At 39.0% G+C, this 25,147-nt stretch overlaps 1 long non-coding RNA gene across 1 annotated transcript in view; it reads right to left on the reverse strand.

Moving 5' to 3' along the window:
• Positions 1-1,511: 1,511 nt before the first annotated feature.
• The window catches only part of LOC145992599 (uncharacterized), a 499,068-nt gene continuing 475,432 nt past the window's right edge, over positions 1,512-25,147 (reverse strand). The window contains exon 3 of the long non-coding RNA XR_014442181.1: positions 1,512-1,580. This is a non-coding gene — a long non-coding RNA (uncharacterized LOC145992599). The remainder of the gene's footprint in view (positions 1,581-25,147) is intronic.

Here is a 25,147-nt window from a genome sequence, read left to right on the forward strand (position 1 = left end):
TTCACATTTATATTTTTTATTTTTACATTTGTATTTTTTAATATTTTTTCATTCATATTTATATTATCTTGTGACTAACATTACTGTAATGAGAATAATCTTAAAATGTAGGTAATGTGAAATTCGTTATTTCTCTTTAGTGTAATCAAGCTTTCCATCTGTATTCATATAATTTATTATATATAATTATATTTTTCTTATGTGGCTGATGACAAGGGTTAGGTGGTAGAGCAGCATACGGCTGAACATCGCACGCTTAATAAAGGAATTATTATTATTATTATTATTATTATTATTATTATTATTATTATTATGTGTTGTGAGGGCAGCGACTGCTGCTTGTTAGTGATCTTGTGTGAGATGATCTGGTAAAGCATCTCTGGAATGGCCCTGGTATGGGTTGTCCTGGTAACCTTTCAGAGGTGCCCTTTTTAAGCAAGTAACTCTTTCTGTAAATGTAACTCAGTTAATTTTAAGGATTCCGAACACTGTCCGCTTAATTGTCCAGAGGTCATATCTGTTAGGACCTTTCGTCCACATTATTTCACTCTACTAGGAGATATTTATATATATTTATATATAGTTCCATTATGTTCAAACAGGATGCTTGCAGGATATAATGCGCGTTTGGTCTAGACCGTTCTTCTTCCAGGCTCGCCGCACATTCAGCTGTCAATTTCTTTTGTGAATAAGCTATATAGGAATGCACAGCACACCAACCACTAACAGGAAAATTGTGTAAAACGTGCTTCTTTAACAACATATACGCAAGTATAACATTAAATAAAAAGTGACAAAGCATATGCGTAAAATCTGCTTTCATTCGCTCTTCGTTGTTTGACAGAAACATTTTTCATGTTTATGATTGGCGCAGGAACTGCTGAGGCTTTACTTCTTGGAAAAAATAACAGGCTAGACCAAACGCGAGGTAGCTACGGGATTTATATTTTCATGTACCTAAAGATAGTAAATTGGTTAATTCAAACTTTGTATCTCTCCGTCTCTTTATCACCTTAATACGCAACACTTTCATTAAAGGTATATTCTTGGAAATAGCTTTTGTCTTTATGTTAAAGATTCTCGCTAACAAGCTAGTTAAAGATATTTAAAGTTGACTAACAATTGTGTTAACAAATGTGACGAAACAAAACATTCTAAAATGAAGTTCATCTTGTAATGGTTAATTCATTTTCTGTGACTGCATGCATTAAAAATATTTAAATGTGGATATGTACTGAAGGTATTAGATATGACACGCGCAAATTTTAAGTCTCGTTACAGTTAATATTTGAATCTCAGTTCATTCATGGATGTGTAATATTAAATTCAATTTAGGTATCTGAACTTCACAAGCCTAGGATTATCTACATCTATGTTCATTTCATCGTGAGTCCTGGATTTCAGTTGTCTTCTTACGATAGGAACATTCAACTTGAAACGTTTTCCCCTCAGTTCCATGTCCTTTTCCTTCTTGTACTGTAAAATTGTCTTTACAGGTAGCATTAGCCAGTACGTTAAAAATTCTAATACACTCAGAAGGCTGAGTCCAAGAAAAACTCCAAAAACACCGCCATAAGACACTGAAAATAAATTAAATTTGTTTTACTATTATTTATTACATCCACGAATAATGAAATTATCCTTTATTTTACACAATACAATCATTCTTCCTGTTTTTACTTCTACTAGTTGACCAGAAATATTAACTGCATTGTGCATTTACAAAAAACGACTATTTAGTTCAAACAAACACCGGATTTTCATTATTTTCAAAGAGGAACAGATACCTTAGAAGCTTCAACTCATATTGCGGCTTCGTTTGGGTGTTCAATAATTGAACATTTTGGTAAAATATATTAAGCATAATCTAATTTTGTCAGAGCAAGATACTAAAGGATTTTGTTTGCTTAAAGTGTATCTTTAGAATGTTGTGATGGTACTGGCTCAGTCCTGGTGGTGAGATGAGCGATCACTTTTGCGCTTATGAGCAAATCAAATATTCGCATCCCATGTGAGCATATGCTTCTTGTATGAAGCTTGTAATTTAAGGGGGACGAAATACCATGGTCGCGCATAGTGGAGTGTGAGATGAGGAAGAATACACTTACATAAATCGGACTGCTATTCATAGTAAAGCCTATGTATGCTTTTCAAGTGAGGACGAAATAGCACGATTCGCCGATGATAGAGTCTTCAGGGGGACAAAAGTATTGATGCAAAACGTCCACCTACTGATAGAGAAGTTCTTCCATAAATGTAAAGGGAATGGGGTGAATAAATAACATGTGTCCCGATAGTAGAATATCCAAAATGTACTTATTTACAATATTCCCGTACTGATAGAGAGGCTGTAGAATGTCCAATAAACAATATATCATTAATAAAGTCCATTGAGTTTCGCCCTCATTGTGTAAACTGAGGGAGGGATTCTACCATAAGGATGAAGATTAGTAGTGCTAATTGGTTGTTTCTACGCCGTACTTGGTACGAGCCCTTTTTTCCCCTCTTTTTTTATCAATTGAATATCAGTTTTTGACATATTTTGACCATTTTTTGTCGATGTTTTAGCGTTTAGCGATGTTTTAGTGAAATTTCCCTTTTTTCCCACCTCGTTCTTGGTAAGAATGCAACGATCTTACGTGATATAACTTAACCTATCCTTTTTTCTTACGATTGTTTTTACGATCTTCAGTGATATAACTTAACCTATCATTTTTTTTTATTTGCTCACCGAACTAACTTACATTGGACTCCGCGTTTGTTTTAATATTTCAGTCGAGAACAGGAAGACAATACCTGTGGAAATATTTCTAGTGTTTGCTACTAGATGTCACCACCGGCGACTTGGACGCAGTGTTGCCACACTATGAGGGAACAATTTCCCTTCCTAAGGGGCAAAATTTCCCTTTTTGGACCATTCTTTTCCCTTTCACCTAAGCAAATGACATAACAGAATAATAATTAGTTGTGGTAGTAAACTTAGTAGATTTTTTTTTTTAGTATGTGGCAATTTTTTTTTCACGAATATTTTAAAACTGCTCTGTGACCCTCTCGTTCTTCACGTTGTACGCGAAGGACTTCTCTGCGATCAGGATGACGCTGCACACGGTATCCCCGGGCAACGGACTGTTGAACTCGCAGACGATCTTGATGTTAGTTCGATCGTTCGAACAGATTTCCCCTCAAAAATTTACATCGTAAAAACCTACGCTCTTGTTTTAGGCACTTGCCTTAGGGGTGAGTTGTTGTAATATTCTCTTCCCCTCTTCTCTTGTGAAAGGCTATGCTGTTGTTTTAGGCACTTGTCTTAGGGTGAGTTGTTGTACTTTATTGCCCGAAATACAGCTCGGTGACCCCCAAACAGATTTTTCCTAAGTCTTACCGTTTCCAAGATAACCCCACTTCCGGTCGCCATTTTCGATTTCCGAACATAGGTTCTATTCATACTTTTTCTCACGTATAGGTGTACGTGATGAATCCCCAAACAGATTTTTCCTAAGTCTTACCGTTTCCAAGATAACCCCACTTCCGGTCGCCATTTTCGATTTCCGAACATAGGTTCTATTCATACTTTTTCTCACGTATAGGTGTACGTGATGAATCCGCAAACAGATTTTTCCTAAGTCTTACCGTTTCCAAGATAACCCCACTTCCGGTCGCCATTTTTGATTTCCGAGCATAGGTTCTATTCATACTTTTTCTCACGTATAGGTGTACGTGATGAATCCGCAAACAGATTTCTCCTAAGTCTTACCGTTTCCAATATTACCCCACTTCCGGTCGCCATTTTGGATTTCCGATCATAGGTTCTATTCTTACTTTTTCTCACATATAGGTGTACATGATGGATCACCAAACAGATTTTTCCTAAGTCATGAATTGGAGGGTTCTATGACAACCTATATTCATTCTCGCAAGAGAACAGAAAACACAAAAAAAAAAAACAAAAAAAAAACAATACTGTGGTCACTACAACAAATAGTCTTCTTCAACCCCAATCCAACAACCCAAAAATCATCATCCTAACTAGAACCATGTAACTATCTGCCATCTGTTTGAAGTCTTGTGAACTAAGTGGTGCTTTGTTTGTGTGTAAAAAAAAATGCAATGCTTTTTGCACTTCGTTATCATCACCTAACATGTTATTAATTGTTTTTTAAAATAAATTACAACTGAAAACTAAAAATTAATATTATCTAAACTACTAATTAATATTATACAAGTAATTGATATATTTTTTTGTTCTTGTTGCTAGTGTTGGGTAATTATAGTTGTTGCAAAATATAGCTCTCGCGTATGACAGTTTCTGAGTTTTGTTGGGTATATAAGAACAATTATACACGACCTTTTTCGGTTCTCCTCCGTAGCCGTGCGTGTTAAGGCGTTCACTCGTTCTTGTCATTGTTCGTTCTACGTGTGGCCTATAGGTTCGAACCCGGTCGTGGTCGAAAGTTTTTCAGCGTGTCTAGGAGTCTTTAACAGTGTGTATATTTACTTCTCTGTGTTGAGTCTACGGATTCTGAACGGGCTTGTTTAATGTATAAGTTGTTCTTGATATATATATGGTGTTCATGTATGTATCCAAAGCACATTGGAAACAATATTCGATCATTAGCTGCGTTCAACCACTGCTGCGGAGGAGTGACCACCCCCTGTCCCCGGGCTCGTGTTCCCGGGATCCTATCCCTGTCCCCGGGCTCGTGTTCCCGGGGTCCTATCCCTGTCCCTGGACCCCTGTTCCCGGAGTCCTATCCCTGTTCCCGGGCTCGTGTTCCCGGTTAAGTTAGGTTAAGTTGTCTAATGTCTATATCCGGGCTCGTGTTCCCGGTTAAGTTAGGTTAAGTTGTCAAATGGCTATGTCTATGTGTAATATCTATGTCCATGTCTCTGTCTTTCCAGGTTTTTTTGTCCTATGTCTGTTTGTCAAAAATTCGAGATATTTGCAATTTAACGCTGGACTTAGAAAATTTTCGATTGATGAAAAAAAAATTGGTTCCATGACGACCTATGTTTATTTTGGTATGGGAGGACAGAGGACACCGAGACTCGACCGACACACTAAACCCGACCTCTCTACGACTATTCGTTCAAAAGTTACGAGTGATCAAAGTTTTTGGGGGTTGGGCTAACTTCTTTCCCCTTGGCCCCAGGACCACCAAACTTGGTACACGTATTCTCCACCTCCAAAGTCGACAGGGTGGGTAGCTTCGCTACCGGGATGGGGGTGTTTTTCGAGTTATTTTTTCGATAACTCTTACCATTTTCGAGATATTTGCAATTTAAGATTGTTTTAACGCTGGACTTAGAAAATTTTCGGAACATATTTTTTGTTCCATGACGACCTATGTTTATTTTGATATGGGAGGACAGAGGACACCGAGACTCGAACGACACACTAAACCCAACCTCTGTACGCATACTCTAAGTCACCAAAAAAGGTTAAATGTTCCAAATGACAATAGTAAGAGTTTTTCCAATCTAGTAAAGTGGATTGGTTGAAATCTCCAAGGTGTATTTTGCATTTTTTTTCAAATATGAACACGTTAAAACTGAACTGTCTCGGATTTTGAGTTTTGTAATCACCCCGAGAAATTCTATATAAAATAACATACCTGGAAATTATATTCACGTTAAGTTGAATTTTGATTTTTGTAATCACCCCGAGAAATTCTATATAAAATAACATACCTGGAAATTATATTCACGTTAAGTTGAATTTTGATTTTTGTAATCACCCCCGAGAAATTCTATATAAAATAACATACCTGGAAATTATATTCAGAGTAGATTGAATTCTTGAGTTTTGTATTCACACCCAAGAAATTCTATATAAATAACATACCTGAAATTCTATTCACAGTAGATTGAATTCTTGAGTTTTGTATTCACACCCAAGAAATTCTATATAAATGACATACCTGAAATTCTATTCACAGTAGATTGAATTCTTGAGTTTTGTTTTCGCACCCAAGAAATTCTATATAAAATAACATACCTGAAAATTGTATCGCTATATACTAGACTTTTTGGTTTGTGTGATCTGAGAAAGCATAATGGAATCCACCAGTTTGATCGAATGTGTTACTTGCGAAAAATTAATATCTAAAACTAATATTAGCAAGCACAAGGCAAGATGTAGCGAAACAGGTCGAGAATTAATCGTTCGTTACCTTCTAAGTCCTGCGCTCGATGCGGAAAAATGATCAAAATTACAAATTTAAGTAAACACCTGAAAATTTGCAAATTATCGTCCGAAGAAGGAACATTGAAAAGAAAAATCGATGATCCAGGAACCGAAGCTTCCACTTCCAAGCAAATTAAATTATCTAATGAATGCAAACCAATTAGATATACATTTAACGTCCAACTCCAGGATTTCTAAGTTTCTTGTACGAAACAAAAACATCTGTACTAAATATTTTGAAAGATAAACTTGAAAACAACTCTATAAAAGTATATGTTGTTCTGTTTTCTGAATACGAGAAAATTGATGGCACAACGAGTATTTTTTATCATCGTACAAAAAACCAGACACTTTAATTTGCTGACGTCGAATATTTGGACAATTTCTATTATAAAGTTTCCAATGAGCTGGTTAAGAAACATGACGATTTCGAGGCTAAAGGGTAGGGATGGTCTCTGTGTGGAAGTCCTCACACGTTAACTGTTTACGTGAATCAATTCTCGCCTCTTCGCGCTTCCAGCTGCGTTCCTCTTCCACCGAACATTCAACACAAGAGGGCTGTGTTAAATATACAGAACAGCGATAAAAAGTGTTTCCTTTGGTGTATATTGGCTGCACTGCATCCTGTTCATTGGTCAAATAATCCAGAACAGGTTTCTCATTACAAGCAATACGAGTCCTAGTTTGAAAGTGTAATGTCTGACATTGAATACCCGGTGACATTGTCGGACATATCAAAGTTCGAAAATCGTGCAGGAAAACGCATCGCTATTAATGTATATTCCTTCACGTCAGATAAATATCTCGTGCATCCCGTCAGGATAAGCGATATCGACAATGACGATGCTTGTGTAATAAATCTCCTTCTCATTTCCAACGAGGATGTCTATCATTACACGCTAATTTGTTCAATGTCTCGATTACAAGGAAGCCAAACAACCAAGCATGAACATTGCATCGAAGTTTGCCCGAGATGCCTAACCACGTTCGACGATCGTGACCGACGTTATCATCAAAATCTTCATAGTCGTTAAATTGCTATCGAGAAACTTGCCGAACATAAAATTTATTGCGGTGACAACAGACCGGCTAGAATGTTGATGCCCGAAACGAACGATGTCGAAGATTTCAAAATGCACAAGGCATTGTTGGAACATCCCGCAATCATCGTCACAGATTTCGAGTCTTTCCTGAAACCACTCTCCTACTGCGAACCGGATCCTGAAATTTCCTCCACAACGTTCCAGCTTCATCAACCTAATAGTTTCGGCTATGTTGTTGTGCGACGTGATAAAATAAATGAAGCATATATATACCGCGGGCCAAATGTAATCGAACACTTCCTGGAAAAAATGGTGGAGGAGGTTGAGGTAATTGGTAGCGTACTGCTTACATCAAAACCGATGGCACCTTTAACTGAAAATGAACTTCAAAATTACAATTCCGCTGAGGTGTGTCCGGTATGTGATCAAAGTTTTAGTGATGAGAACCAAAAAAATTCCACCACGATCATTTCAGCGGAAACTACATAGGTGGAATTTGCAACACGTGCAATCTTAAAATCCAGAAACCTAAATTCATCCCCATATTCTTTCACAACGGAAGCGGATATGATTTTCACCACCTGGTGAGACATCTTGGCTACGATCCGAAACTTATAGGTGTCTTGGCCGAGAATGAAGAACGCTACATTAGTCTCAGCAAGCAAGTGTCGATTCCGGGAACGAAAAATACAATCGAGATGCGCTTCCTGGATTCGTATAGATTTCTCTCTGCAAGTCTGGATGCTTTAGCGAACAAACTCACCGACGATCAATTTAAAATAACTAGAGCTAGTTTTCCCAACGTAGACATAGAACTCGTTAGACGTAAAGGGGTTTATCCTTACGAATATGTTAGTGATGGTTCTAAATTTAACGACGACGCTCTTCCACTTCCAAGAGAATTTTACAGCAGACTCAGAGAGGAAGGAATCACGGACGAAGAATACCAACACGCGCAACTCATGTGGGAGAAATTAGAATGTAGGACACTCGGAGACTACCACGACGCATACTTAAAATTAGACGTGACGATACTCGCGGATGTTTTTCAAGCGTTCAGGAAAACGGCAACGAATATTTATAAATTAGATCCAGCGTATTTCTACAGTCTACCGGGATTAGCGTGGTCGGCAATGTTATTCCAGACAAAGGTCAAGCTGTAACTGATATCGGACGTTGACATGTTGCTATTCATCGAAAGAGGGATACGAGGTGGAATGGTGCAATGCGTACAGAGACATGCAAAAGCTAATAACGTACACATGAAAGAAGATTACGATTCAAATCGAGCATCGAATTACATCTTCTACGCCGACGTTAATAATCTCTACGGACATGCCATGGTTCAGAAACTTCCTTACGGGGGATTCGTATGGTTAGATCCCACTTCGATATACATTATTCATTTCGACGATAGCGAGTGTGGTTTCTTCACAGAGGTAGATCTCCAATTCTCCGACCACCTGTACGACACCTTTTCGGATTTGCTTCCGACTCCCGAAATCAAATGTCCACCCGACTCGGTTCAAGACAAGCTTTTGTTAACATTGGACCCTAAACAGAGATACGTCGTCCACTACAAGAATCTCCGGTTTTTTTTTGGGAAGGGTGTTCAGATAGTAAATGTTAGAAGAATACTAAAGTTTAAACATTCCACGTGGTTAAGACCTTACAAAGAAACTAACACACAACATAGAACAGCTGCCACTTCCGATTTAGACAAGGACTTCTTTAAATTAATGAACAATGCGGTGTACGGAAAGACCATGGAGAATGTTAGAAAGCACGTAGACGTGAAATTAATTTCCGATAAGAATAAAAGTCGGAAGTGGATAGCCGATCCTAGATTCAAGTCGAGAAAAATTTACAACGAGAATTTGGCACTTTTCAATCTAGATATAAAATTGATGAAATTCAGAAAACCAATTTACGTTGGCGCAACGGTTCTCGACTTGTCGAAACTTTACATGTTCGAATTTCATTATGACGTGATGAAACCCTTCTACAATGATAAAATATCACTTTTGTTCACGGACACCGACAGCTTTATTTACAGCATACAAACACCTAACCTATACGAAGACATAAAAAACCTTCCATGCTTGAGTATTTCGATACTTCTGCGTATCCTCAACCCACCAGATTTGGAATTCCATCTCGTAACAAAAAAGTCCTAGGTAAACTGAAAGATTAATGTAACGGTGATATTATTGTCGAGTTCGCGGGTTTGCGTTCGAAGATGTATGCCATGAGAACAGAAAGTAGCGTCACGAAGAAAGCAAAAGGTGTGGGCAAAAATACGGTGGAGAACAAACTCACCTTCCACGATTACATCGATTCCCTTTACTCACAATCGACGATACTAAGTATAGAACAAAGAATCCAGAGCGTCGACCATATCATCACCACAAACAAAGTTAGAAAAATTGCGCTGGATCCCGATGACGATAAGAGGTGCGTCCTCGAGTGTGGTATTCACACATTGCCTTGGGGACATCGTCGTTTAGAAATAAATAAGAATTGCGCACAGTGCAAATAATTAGCACTCACAACCACAGACAATAATTTTCACTAATTAAAAAAAACATTTTGTTACTCAGTAAAAAAAACACTTTGACTGTCATTACAAAATAAAACTTTGACCGTATCCTTAAATAACCAGCATGCCTATGAACTTGTTCGGTACAAAAAACAGATCATCATGGAAACTGCACCGTCCATACCACATCATGAAGTCTTACCTTCCGCGTTACCTAAACTCAACGGTCTGTTGATCATTCACCTCAGCAGTATTTGGACGAAATTGGATGAAGACGTCGGCAAAACTTTTTACATCTTCAACAACAATTTACATTTTTACGAAATTCCGATCGACGGGAAACTTCAAATCACCGTGAATCCGGAAAACGTAGGCGAAATCAAAATATCTACCGGCAAGAACATTTTTCGAATGAAGCACGACAAGGTGCTTTCTAACATGGCGTACGATGTGTCAGCAGGAGATTGTTTATACGTGGAACTCCTCGAAGATTACGACAAACTCATTCCTATCTTCGTAGAATTACGAATAACCTATCCTATAATAAATAACCGTTAACAAAAATGCCTAACGTCATTTTCGGCCACACCAAGCGTGTAGACCACGCAGAAGAGATTCTCATGGTCGACGTTCGAGTTAAAAAGTTGAGGAGCGATTTGATCGCTTTGCAGGAGACCTTAAACAAAAGTTTAGACTTGGAGATCGCTACGCTCCAAACGCAATGTCTCGATCCTTTCTGAAAATAGATTCCGAACTGAAAACGCTCACAAAAAATTATGTTGACGTAGCTTCTTACGATAACGTTCAAAATATACAATTGAGCGTGGATTCGCTTCAAAATGATTTGACCAAATTACAGCAATTTCAATCGAAAGATGATTTGGAAAAATTGAAACTCGAAATCGAAGAACGAACTTCCGCAATCGAAAAAAATTTCTCTGAACTTCAAACCGTCGTGAACGATATCGATGTAGAACGCTTGCATGTCGTCGTTTCCAAATTACAAGAAGAATTCACCAGCACGTTGGAAGAAATTAAATCCAAGTTACAGACTTTGGAAGATACCATGACGAACCTACCATCGACAGACGAACTGCAGGTCATCGGTAAAAACGTTGCGAACATAAAAATTCAATTGGAGGCTTATCAAGATTTCGAACACATTCAAACCACCATCGCTACGCTTCAGGCGTCTTTGGAGTTCAACAACGAAGAAATTAAAAATATTCAAGTTCAAGCGAGCGCGTTGACGAGCATTCAAGACACGTTAAGCACGGTTCAGCATAAAATCGACTACCTGGAAAATTTGAACGTCGAGACGAATCTTGCTCATTTTCATCACGTACTGGACAACATACAGGGTGACTTGGAATCGTTACGGACGAGCGTGCCTTCGAAGGAAGATTTGGAAAAATTTAAAACGGCGGTGACGGCATTATTCGATTCGAGCGACATCAAAAGTTCATTGAGCGATCTCGAGAGTAGGGTGGCCAATCTCCCCACCTCCAAAGAATTACACGCTTTGAAAAGGAACATATCTCGAATGCTGAAACCACTAGAAACGGAAACGGCAAACGTGGAACAGTTTCGAGATGAAATTACTTCACTCCGAAACACGGTTTCCACGTTGCCTACATCGCAGAGCGTCACGGATCTTCATACACAGTTTACCGAGATGCGAAGCATCGTGAACGATCTTACCGAGAAAAGTTCGAAATTGAATCAAGTTGAGAACTTTCAGAACATTGTCGTCAACGTCAGAGATTACGTTGGTGTGCTGGAATCCACGCAGGAATCGACGCTGGCCTCTTTCGGTACCAAGTTGCAAGAACTGAACGAAAACTACAAGCAGTTGAACATGGAAGTGAAAATCAAACCGTCATTTTCTGCCGTAACGGATCACGTTGCAGAACAACTCGTATCTTTAGAATACACACTGGGTCAGCTTCACAGTAATTTGCTCAGCGTCGACACTAAAATCGCCAAATTGCATTCTCTCGATGCCATCGAAATCAACTGCCTATCCAATCAACAGAGAATCTCCAAGTTCGTCGAAGGTAACAAACTGTACATGTTACATCCTTATCATCCGTACTGCAAGTTTCTCCTCGATGGCACGATTCAGATAAGCGAATTTTCGTACTGGTTCACGGCAGAAAAGCTAGCGTCCCCACCATGACGTTGATATCGAATCGTGATGTCCAGAAAGCAGGAAACATTCCTCTGGCACGTTGGAACGAAACGCGCAACATATATGAAATACACGAAGACGAAGATCTTACCGTTTTCGACGTGAGTGCCGGCGATAAGCTGATCATTCAAAACACAGGTGAGGTACCACCCTATTTGAATCCCATCACGCTCTTGCTTCTCTTCAAACGTAATCTTCAAAATGTCTAGGCAAGCCATCGTCGAAGAATTGCATAAACCTGCACGGCGCAACTACGAACGTTTAGCTGTGGTAACCAAGGGAATCGATGACCTCTGGCAAAGTGACCTCGTGGAGATGAGTAGCGGCAATTTGAAAAATGTACATAAATTGAACAAGGGCAACAAGTACCTCCTCACCGTCATAGACACATTTTCGAAATTCGCATGGGCAGTACCATTGAAAGCCATAACGGGAACATGCGTCACGGAAGCATTCAAAATAATTTTTCGCGAAAGCAACAGACAACCACGGTTTTTGCAAACGGACAACGGTAAAGAATTTTACAACGCCGTATTCCAAAAGTTTATTAAAAAAAATGACATTCGACATTATTCGACTTTCAGTCACATCAAAGCCAGCATCGTGGGAAGATTTAATCGAACCTTGAAAACACACATGTGGAAACGATTCACGCTTCGGGGAAATTACAAATGGGTCGACATCCTGCCGGAACTCGTCGACACCTATAATGATACGGTTCACAGAACGATAGGCATGAAGCCAGCTGACGTTACGAAATCTGACGAGCAGCGTTTAATTTCTACAGTTTACTGTCCAAAGTACACTCCGACTACCAAGAAATCAAAATTCAAAATTGGAGACCAGGTGAGAATCAGCAAATTCAAACGCATCTTCGAGAAGGGATTCACAAAAAATTGGAGCATTGAACTTTTTACGGTGGTTCGAGTTTTACCCGGAAACCGACACACGTATACAATAAAAGATAGTAGCGGCGAGATTTTGAAAGGAAGATTTTACGAAGAGGAACTCTCTAAAACGAAACACCCCGACACGTACCTCATCGAGAAAGTATTGCGTTGGAAAGGTCACAAACTGTTTGTCAAACGGCTGGGACTTCCGGAAAAGAGTTGGATCGACGCGAACGAAGTGATCTTGTGAGTACGTGGACCGTGGTGAAGCGTCCACCGGATTCGGAAAGTCAAACGAAAAAAAGAACGGCGAGTTGCTTCCCGACAGCATCGGCTGTCTAATCGTAGGTCCTCGTGGACAATTTTCTCCTCGCACCGAATTTGTTAGATTGGAAAAACAGGCAGCTGTACGTGTTCTCGAAAAGTTAGGAGCAATCCAAATATCAGCAACTGATGAAACTGTACGATGGTCTGGACATTGCAACGTTCGCTTCGGAAATAATACCACTCGACGATTGTCGTGAAAATTCAGTCGTTGTGTTCGACGATGTCATCCTGGAAAATCAAAAAGAAATTCGCAACTTTTTCACGCAAGGTCGTCACAAAGGAATAGATTGCTTTTACCTAGCTCAAACGTTTTCCAAAATTCCAAAACAGTTACTACGCGACAAGGCTAATTTCTTATGTTTGTTTCGTCAAGATCACACCAACCTCAAGCACGCGTACGATGATTACGTAGGCGGAGACATGAACTACAATCAATTTTCGGAACGCTGCTCTTCTTGCTGGAACAGTGACGATTTCGGATTCGCGACGATCGACATGACGAGGAAACCCAACGACGGAAAATACAGAAACAGAATCAACGACTTTCTAAACGTTGTGAGAACGTTGTGAGAAACGACGTGTATAAATAACGTTATGACGAAACGAGAAATCGAAGACGAAAATCTTAAGCTTCGCGATTACCTCGCGAAACGCTTCAAAGGTTGGAAATCCGAGAATCGCGCATTCTACGAAGAGAATAAACGTCAAGATCAACCTGTGATCGATGCCATCAGCGATCTTGGTAAAGAAATTAAAGGGGTCACGGAACAAAATAAAAATTTGATCAACGAACTCGTACCACTTGCAGCTAAAAGTTACATTGTACCCACGCCCATTTCAAGCATTCCTTCGACGCCGTTCGAACTGAAGGACGTACCGGCACGACGTCAAGCCATAAGCAGCACGTCTTCGGATAAAATCGAGTTGGGACCTTTGGCAAAGACTACCTGAGCACGGGGAAATTCGACAATGATGAAGTGTTCGGATTGTATCCGAGCATGGAAACCAACGAGGGTGTGATTTGGAAGATTGGGAAATCGAAGGTCACCTTCGATGGCAACGACATTTAAGTTAATTTAGGCGATGAAAATAGTTGGACCAGGTATCCGGGTACGGTGGGACTGTGGGAACTCGTTGCCAAAAAGCAGCCGAAAGATTACACGGACGAAGATTACCAGAGTTACAGGGAAATTCTAATCATGACGCATGCCATGTACCAGAACAACGATGCCTCGCAGAATAGGGTGAAATCGAGTAGCGGTGAGAAGTACAGGAATCTCATCAAACCGATTTGGAACGAGGTGAAGAGTGGAAGCCGCGTCAAACGCTACAACACGTTACCCAAAGAATTCGTTTGGGTGGACGACGTGAGGAAGCTCGTGGACAGATTGTTGGTGATAGCCGGTGAAGAGAATACGAGCAATCGTAATTTCTACAACGAGAAGGTTGGCATCGTGGACATGATCAGCACGAAACTTTCCAACTTCATCGTGAACGACGACAAGGGCATAGGTTACCTGATCAAAATTATCAACACGCTGCCTCCGAGATTCTGGAACGTGGCCGAAGGAAAGGGACTCGTAAACGACATCATCAACAAGTTACCTTTCGAGATGCATTTACCTGGCTACCAGTACTGCGGACCGGGTACCAAACTCGAGAAAAGATTGGAGAGAGGAGACAAGGGTGTGAATCCGTTGGACGCTGCATGCAGAGATCACGACATCGCTTACAACAACACTCGCACCGATCTGGATGCATGTCACGAAGCTGACAAGAAATTGGAACATGCCGCTTTCGAAAGATTCGTCAGCAGAGACGCTTCTTTGGGTGAACGGGTCGCCGCATTGGGTTCGACCATCGCCATGAACACGAAACAAAAATTTGGGTTTGGTATATAAATAACATACAGTAAAAAAAAATAATAACAACATGTCTCGTATAACTGATTTGCCGCCCGAGCTACTATGTAAAATATTCAAACACGCAGTAAACGGAGATTGTGAGGATGTAGGGAAACTTGTAGTCATAGCAAATACAAAGTCGGAATTTCGTATCCCTTGTGAAATGGTTGTCAAGGACCATCTTCGGGAGATCAGCGGCCAGAGGTGCGGTGATCTCGACACTCTTCTTTCGGCCGCAGTGGAAAAATTAAACGATAGGATGGACGAACTTCACGAGGAGAGGCAGGGGAGAAGACGATACACGGATGATTGGTGCAAGTCTAAATAGAAGACGGAAGATATTATAACGCACATCATCGCGTTTTCTGAAGCACGAGCTTTCTTCCTCTAACACACACTGTGAAAAAAAATAATAATATACGTGTCAAAAAAATATACGTGTCAAAAAAATGTACGTGTCAAAAAAAATATGAGACAAAAGAAATATACGTCAAAAAAAATGTACATGTCAAAAAAATTGCCATGGAAAAATTATTTATCGTCAAAAAAATTTGTGTGGTCAAAAAAAAGTTGACGTGGACATCATCACAAAAAAAAGTTGCCTTATCGTAAAAATTTTTTATCGTCAAAAAAAATGTCTCGTCAAAAAAAGTTGACGGAAAAATTATCATCGTCAGAAAAAAAGTTGCCTTGTAGTAAAAATTTTTTATCGTTAAAAAAAGTTGACGTGGAAAAATTATTACCGTCAGAAAAAAAAGTTGCCTTATCGTAAAAATTTTTTATCGTCAAAAAAAATTTTCACGCCAAAAAAAAGTTGACGTGGAAAAATTATCACCCTCAGAAAAAAGTTGCCTTATCGTAAAAATTTTTATCGTCAAAAAAAAGTCTCGTCAAAAAAAAAGTTGTCAAAAAATGTGCAACAAAAAAAGTACGTCAAAAAATGTACGTGTCCCAAAAATGTACGTCAAAAAAAATATACGAGAAAAAATATATGTGTCAAAAATATATACAAGTCAAAAAAATGTACGTGCCAAAAAAAAATGTACAAGTAAGAAAAACTTGATATATAAATAACACATCGTGAAAAAAAATCTACGAGATCAAAAAAAATTCTTCGGTATATAAATAACGCACATTGTGAAAAATTAAAATTCTGTAACACACACACCCTGAAATTTCTCTTCGATATGACTGCAAAAATGAGTGAAATCCAAGCATTAAAACAAATGCTAAATTTGTCGGCGAGTATTGTAAAATTCAGGAATTGGAAGTCGACAAACCTTACACGATAACATCCGGTTCAATCGTTTCTACCCAGTACGGTCCCAAGGTGCGTCTGTTGCTCAACGGACAATACAGTCTATGTTTACCAGATCGATACGCTAACATGTTATCCGACGAGAAGCTAACTATTTTAATCGAGAACAAAACTCAAATCGTGTACAAGGGGACAAAGGAACTTCTTGGTAAGAAAACGAAGTACGTAATAGAATTTGTGTAACGGGCTGCGCGGAGTATATAAAATAACATACATTGAAAAAAAATTACACGAAACAAAAAAAAATCTCAGAACATTTATATATATAAATAACATACCGTGAAAAAACAACAACATGAAGCCGAAGGGTGTCGTGTACCAGATACAATATTCGAATCTGAAAACGCTGGGTGCCCTCGATGGGTTACTCACCAAGAAACAACGCGAGAAGAAACGTTCTTGCTTGTTGAAAGGAAACGAAATGAAATTGCTGCTCAGCACTCCACAATTGAGACAGTTGCAGCGTTCGCGAAAACAGAAAAAGACAGGGGGGTTCATATTCAGCACCCCGTCCATCCTGGCAGCATTGGGGGCCGTTGGAAGTTTGGCTGGGGGTAGTGCCGCCATCGCAAAAACCCTCATCGACTCGAAGAAGAACAAGGCGGAATTGGAAGAACAGAAACCTCACAATCTGGCCATGGAGAAGAAAGGGGGGAAGGGCGTCATTAGGAAGATTTAAAAAAAGAAACAGCACTCACCAACCGACACATTGAATCTCTGATCAAACCATTACAAATCAAACACTTCAGAGGAGTTTTCATGTCCGACTCGTTACCTTCAACCGTTAAAAAAAGAGAATGCGGAGTAGTCAACTTGGACAGTCAAGAAAATCCAGGCACGCATTCGATATGTTACTTCAAAAAAGACAATAAATAATTCTTTCGGATGTGTTCCACCTACAAATTTAGTTCATTATCTGAAAACGAACGAACCTATATACTACAACGACGAACGCATTCAAAATTTCGGAGACGAGAACTGCGGTAATCTCTGTCTCTCCATGCTCGCGTTTCTCTCTAAATTAAATAAGCCACAGGTGGAAGATTTCCAGAAAGCATTGTGGAACCTAAAAGCATCATAATGGGCGTGTTCCATCTCACGAGCGAATCTTCGATCTTGAAACTCACGCTGCACGACGACATCGTCTATCCTAAATCCGTAGCTCTGCGTGCATTCTACAGCATGTACCTCATACCTAACGTCACGCAGCACAGCAACAAAATTAGCGTCGGAAGCGAACATATCGTCGTCACGCCAGGTCAACACAATCTTTCTACTTTGCAAGCTCAATTACACAAAGGCACGTACCTTTCCCAAAATTCGGTCACGCACAGAGTGGAAATTGTGTCGGCGACGGAGACCCTGGACCTGGGCACACTAGGAGAACTTTTCGGTTTCGAGAACAATCACCCAAAACTCGAAGCTGGCATCAAACACACGGGAGCAAACATTCCTAAATTTCTAGCCATAGAGACTCTCAACGATCACTGTAACGTGGCCGAAGGCATGATCACGAAATCCTCGGATGGATTGCTGGGAAGTCACGAACAGACGGGAATCATCGCCACTTTCAAACCCAGTTCCGAATTCATGGAACCGATCATCTACACACCCTCTTCGCCGATCTATTTTCCAGTATGTCGCAAGCGAATAGACAACATAGAGTTGGTGGTAACGAACGAGAAAGGAGACGTGCTGGATTTCGCAGGTGCAACGACCACGGCCGTCGTGGAGATCAACGTATAATAAAATAACACATAGTAAAAATGGAGCAAATCGAAAGTAACGAATTGCAATCTTTCCCTCCCAACCGTCGCACGTTCGCAAATTTGAACGAAGCGAACCGGGAGATCAAATACGACGTGGACGTAGGCGACGGGTTCGTTCATCCTCACAGAGCGGATCTCTACCTTCAATTCGACGTGGTGAAGAAAGAAAGCGGAGACGCGTTTCCCGCAGCAGCAAATTTGATACTCGTGGACAACTTCGTGCCTCACCTGTTCTCGCAGGTGGAGGTGAGGAAACACAACACCCTCATCGACAGAATCGATTATCCAGGCATCACGTCGACGGCAGTGGGAACATTGAAATTATCCAAAACGGACGCAGCATACTATCAGGCGGGGGGGTTTCGAAGCGGGAACCAAAATATCGACGAGAAGTCACACGGTGCTCTTTCCCATGCGTCTGCTTCCGGGATTCTTCTCGGACTACAAGGAGATCATGTGGAAGGGAGGACTGAGAATCACGTTTCGAAGAGCGGCCAACGACAACGACGCACTGATGCGATACGCTACTTTGGGTCCGGACGGCACCACGCCACTGCCCAACACTTTACCCGAAGCAGCCAAGAGCGTCATTAGGAGCATGGAGTTGAGAATGCCGATCGTGGAATACAAAACGAACTACGCCCTCAAGTACAAAGCGGAGATCTTGAAAAGTCCACAGGTGCCCATTCACCTTCACGGTTACCAGTGCGTGCAGAAGATAGCGTCCGGAAGTCACATGGAATTCGACGTGACGACTCAGTTCAACAACATACAGTTCGACATGCTAGATTTCGTCATTGTACTCTTTCACACCGGACGCGATAACAATCAGGAAAAAGATTCCTGCAAGTTCGACGACTCCAAGATCAAAAATATTTATCTCAAGAATGGAAGGAACGAAGTGTTCCCGCGCGAGAATTACAACCTCGACATGACCAAATATGATTATCTAAAACTTTAAGAAGCTTACACCGCTTACAAGAGGGTAACGGAGGGAAACGTGGACATGTACTACACGCCCATCGTATTCAAAACCCACAGACCCATGTTCATCATCAACACCACAAAAAGGACGCAGGTCGTGGTCAACGATCGAACCAACATCAAGATCGTCTGCGAGTTCAACAGTCCGTTGCCCGAGGATGCCGTGTGCAGCGTCATCCTGGTCGCAGAGAAGTCCTTCGCGTACGACGTGAAGAACGAGAGGGTCACAGAGCAGTTTTAAAATATTCGTGAAAAAAAAATTGCCAGATACTAAAAAAAAAATCTACTAAGTTTACTACCACAACTAATTATTATTCTATTTTGTCATTTGCTTAGGTGAAAGGGAAAAGAATGGTCCAAAAAGGGAAATTTTGCCCCTTGGGAAGGGAAATTGTTCCCTCATAATGTGGCAACACTTCGACCAGTCGCCGGTGGTGACATCTAGTAGCAAACACTAGAAATATTTCCACAGGTATCGTCTTCATGTTCTCGACTGAAATATTAAAACAAACGCGGAGTCCAATGTAAGTTATTGCGGTGCGCAAATAAAAAAAATGATAGGTTAAGTTATATCACTGAAGATCGTAAAAAAATCGTATGAAAAAAGGATAGGTTAAGTTATATCACCTAAGATCGTGGCATTCGTACCAAGTGTGAGGTGGGAAAAAAGGGAAATTTCACTAAAACATCGCTGAACGCTAAAACATCGACAAAAAATGGTCAAAATATGTCAAAAACTGATATTCAATTGATAAAAAAAGAGCGAAAAAAGGGCTCGTACCAAGTGTTACTTTGAACCGGCCCAATTACACTACTAAGATTAAATGGTATTTTCTCCTATGGCGACATTTTACTTTCGAATGTATTGGAAATGATAACACACTTAAATGAGAGACATTCCATTCTAGAATGAAACCTTTAACAAATTTAACAAGATAGAAATGTTATACAAAAATTATAATATTGTTATACAGTTACAGTTTTAAAAATTAAAATAAAACATTATAATATATGCAGCGTTGTATACGTAATTACAAAGTGTAAGACTAGCAAGGGAGGTTATCTAAGTATATATATATATATATATATATATATATATATAGTGTGTCTGTGCGCGCGTGCTCATCGCAACCCCGTAGTTGCTTGGAGCTTTCGTTGTGTTGAAAATACTTTCTCTTTCCTTAGAATATATATATTTATACAGTATGCCCCAAAATATACAGTACTGAAATTAAAAGACGAACATTACATTGTTGTCATCTGTGAGTTTATTTATCCTGAAAGAAACACTACATACACACTATTATCGAGTTATAACTTCCTTTTCACTACTGCATATTTTGGTGCATAAAGTGTATGGTGCTGACTGTGCCAGTGACCATTCTTTAGTAATTGCTAAATTAAGAGAAAGACTCTCAGTGATAAATCATAAGCAACAAAATCTAAAAGTTCTAAAATTTGATACAGGAAAGTTTACAGATGAAAGAATTAAGAAAGATTACCAAATTAAACTGTCAAATAGATTTGATGTTTTGCAGGATTTAAATGATGATGAAAATATAAATGAAACAGACGTAAATAAGAATTGGGAACACATACGTAATGCAATAGAATCAGCAGCTAAAGAAAGTATAGGATACCATAAACCGAGAAAAAGTAAGCCATGGTTTGATAATGAATGTCATAATCTAATAGAAATAAGAAATCAGGCTAGACTTAGGTGGTTAAATAACTCTGATGATACGAATCTAAACAATTATAATAGAATAAAGCGAGAAGTTAACCGCACGTTTAGAAGTAAAAAAGAGATTACTTGAAAAGCAAAATTAACGAAATTGAAACAAACAGCAAAAATAAAAATATCAGAGATTTATATAAAGGTGTAAATGAGTTTTGAAAGGGGTGGAAACCTAAAGTAAACTTGATAAAAGATAACGACGGTGATTTTCTAGCTGACCCAAGTGATATTCTAAATAGATGGAAGAACTACTTTAATGACCTTTTAAATGTCCATGTAGGAGATAAAACAGAAGTGAATGAAGTACACACAGCAGAACCTTTAGTTCCAGAACCTAACTTGACTGAAGTTAAAGATGCTATTAAAAGGCTAAAGAATAACAAAGCACCTGGCATTGATTTAATACCAGCTGAGTTAATTAAATATGGTGGAAATTCATTAATATGTCAAATTCATAAATTAATTTGTTTAATATGGAATAAAGAAGAAATCCCTCAACAGTGAAAAGAATCCATAATTGTTCCTGTGTTTAAGAAAGGTGATAAAATGAACTGCAATAATTACCGTGGAATTTCTCTACTCTCAACAACATATAAAATATTATCTAACATTCTTTTAACAAGACTAACCCCATATGCTAATGAAATTATAGGTGATTATCAATGTGGATTTAAACGTAACAGATCAACTACTGATCAAATTTTTCACATCAGACAGACACTTGAAAAAAAGTGGGATTATAATCAAAATGTCCATCAGCTATTCATTGATTTTAAAAAAGCATATGATTCAGTCAAAAGTGATAAATTATATAATATATTAGTAGAGTTTGGAATACCTAAGAAGCTTGTTAGTATGATAAAAGTATGCACCAGTGAAACAGAAAGTAAAATTCGTGTGGGTATTAATATGTCTGACAAATTTACAATTCATGATGGGTTAAAACGAGGAGATGCATTATCTCCATTGCTCTTTAATTTTGCCTTAGAATATGCTGTTAGGAAGGTAAAAGAAACTAAAGAAGGACTAAAATTAAATGGTGTGACTCAGTTGTTAGCATATGCAGATGATGTAGACTTACTGGGGGATGATGTGAATACAATTAAGAATAATGCTAAAATATTTTTCAAAACTGCTAAAGAGATAGGTTTGGAAGTTAACAAAGAGAAAACTAAATATATGCTTACAGGCCGAAAGCAAGTGTTAGGTAATAATCAAAATCTAATTATTGATAACAACTCGTTTGAACCAGTTTCCAAATTAAAATACTTAGGAATAATATTAACAAATGAAAATTATATTAAAGAGGAAATAAAAAGTAGGCTTAATTCAGGAAATGCATGTTACTTCTCTCTTCATAAAATTTTGTCTTCTCGTTTAATATCTAAGAAACTAAAAGTTAAAATATACAAAACAGTAATTTTGCCTGTAGTATTATATGGATGTGAAACTTGGTCCTTTACATTGAAAGAGGAACATAAAGTGAGAGTATTTGAAAATAAGATCCTTAGGAAAATATTTGGACCTAAAAGGGATGAGGAGACAGGTGAGTGGAGAAGGTTACATAATTTAGAACTACATAATTTGTATTAATGTCCAGATATTATTAGAATAATTAAATCAAGAAGACTTAGGTGGGCAGGCCATGTGGCACGAATGGGAGAGGAAAGAGGAGTTTACAGGATTCTTGTTGGGAAACCTGATGGTAAGAGACCTGTAGGAAGGCCAAGACGAAGATGGAGGGACAACGTTGAGATGGACCTAAGGGAAATCAGTAGGGATGGAAAAGTAGTATATAGATCTTGCTCAAGATAGGGAAACATGGAAGGCCTGTGTTGCTGCAGCCATGAACCTTCGGGTTTAAGAAGGCTAGAGAGTTAGTTAGTTAGTTAGTATATTATATGTATATTAGCAGGTAAGAATATGTTATAAACACATTCTTACTTTCCAAAGAAGCGCTCATGTGTGATGGCAAGACGAATCCGGATCCGGATCCGAAACTTCTTGATCCGGATCCGAAGCCGAAAAATTTTAGGATCCCTATCTGCCATCCCTAAACTATGTGAGATAATAATTTGTAATGGAAGTCATGTGCCGGCAATATTTTAACACGTTCCTACTGATTTCTTGAGTATCCAATTTTGTTTTGTGGAAGTGACTTAGGCAGGTTTTCTTCCTTCTTTTGTAACATTGTAAAGACTATTTTACCTAAAGCAAAAGGGATTTGTCTGAACTAGGATCAACGCGGGCCAGTATTTACATGTTAACTCATGGCTTATGCTTATTGTCATTGTCTTGTTGGAATCTGTAGATAGACGACATGCCCCATGTTTTGGACACTCTGTTCACATTGTTCTTCAATATGTCCCAGTATACATATCCTTCCATGATACCTTCAATAAACTCGATGGTACAAACACCTTTGGACGACATACAGCACCAAATCACCAAATCATTAATGACCCAACACCATGTTTAAGTGTTGGAACTGTGTTAATGGGATCATTGTCTTGATTTGATTTTCTCCAGACCCTATTTATCCCATCTGACCCGCATATATTAATCTTGGACTCGTCTGACCAGATGACACTATCCCAAAATTCCTGGTCTTTTTGGATATCCTCTTTCACGAATAGAAGTCTATTCCTGTGATTCACCTTATTTACATACAGCCTCCTTAGTGGAATTCTGCCATGATATCCCTGCTTCCACTAGGCACGTCGGACAGTGTGATTGGACATCATCTTGCCAGCAACATTCTCTACTAACGGTCGTAACTGAGGAACACTTTGTCGGAGTTTTCTCGCACTCTTTTTAAAATAAAGCGTTCATCTCTTTTATTCAACCGTCTCTCTTTTGGTTTTCTCGGCTCATTGTGTATTGAACTTTCCCCTCTAAGTTACTTTACTATGTATTGAAATGTGGAATGTGATTTATTAACTGTTAGTAGAGTAGATTAGCCGGTTCATCGTCAGTACTTGGTAGGAGGCCTATTATTTTTATAAATTTAAGCACAATAGAAAGCCAACCAATTTTGAAGATGTTTTTGTCGATTTTATACAATTTTGCAAATCTGTGTTTTTTCATCTCGTAATTCGTACGAATGGTACGAGGTCTATTATTTTTATTAATTTAACCACAATGGATAACCTATTTTGATGATGTTTTCGTCGATTTTACACTAATGAAAATCTGTGTTTTTTCACCTCGTACTTCGAGATACGAATGTCATAATTTCTTACGAGTTAAAGTACGTAACGCCTACACCCACGCCCACACACGCACACCCACACAAACCTACACCCACGCACACCTACACCTATTTACTTCCGGACTACTTCCGTTCCACTTCCGGTCTACTATCGGTCTACTTCCGGAATACTTCCGGTTTACTCCTGGTCCACTTCCGGTCTACTTGACAGACACTTGTGAGTTTTTCCAGTTTTTTTTAAGTATACACCCAGCAAATTTACTTTCGGTCTACTTCTGTTCTACTTCTATTGCGTTATGTTGCGGAACAAATTATTACAAAACATCGCGATGGCTCGTAAGGGTAAATTATTGCATCATGTTGCGCAACAAGTTATTACGCAATATTACGACGACCCCTTGTCTCACGTGTTGTTTTCTGATTAGTTGGATTATGACGTGTTGCGATGACGTGTTGTTTTCTGATTTTTTGGATTATGACTTGATGCGACGATGTGTTGTTTTCTAATTGGCTCACTGTTTCTGATGTTTTCAACGCGGTCCGCGCTGAGGTTATATAAATGCGAAAGCATTACGGGTCAGTCAGTATCGTGAGAGTGTTCGAAGAGTGCGGACGTGTTGTTGCTGTGCTGCTCATATTTTTTTTTTTGTTAAAAGTTAAGTACTTAATTTATTTTAAAGCTACATAGCGCGTAGTAATTTCGATCAGCTTGAGTTTTGTTGTGATCAGATGTTACTTGTTGTCTCTAGAAATTCTGTATAAATAACATAGCTGAAAATTTTGTCGTAATAGCTACAATTATTTTATTTTGAATAGGGTTCAAGTCGTTTTTCACACAGAGATTGAATTTACAAAGAGGCTTATTAACCTCGACCTATACAGTTGTACAATCTGGCAATGAATGGATGTTTCTTTTTATTAAGCATAGCAGTGTGTTTTCACTTATTTTAATATCAGACAACAATGTTAGAAAGTGTGTGCATGAGTTATAACTTGTGTTGTGATACAACCATAAACTGTATACAAAATATGCAGTCCCTGGAATGAGA

The sequence above is a fragment of the Lepisma saccharinum genome, chromosome 9 (assembly GCF_977018435.1).
Source record: "Lepisma saccharinum chromosome 9, izLepSacc3.1, whole genome shotgun sequence".
Classification (NCBI taxonomy): Eukaryota; Metazoa; Arthropoda; class Insecta; order Zygentoma; family Lepismatidae; genus Lepisma; species Lepisma saccharinum.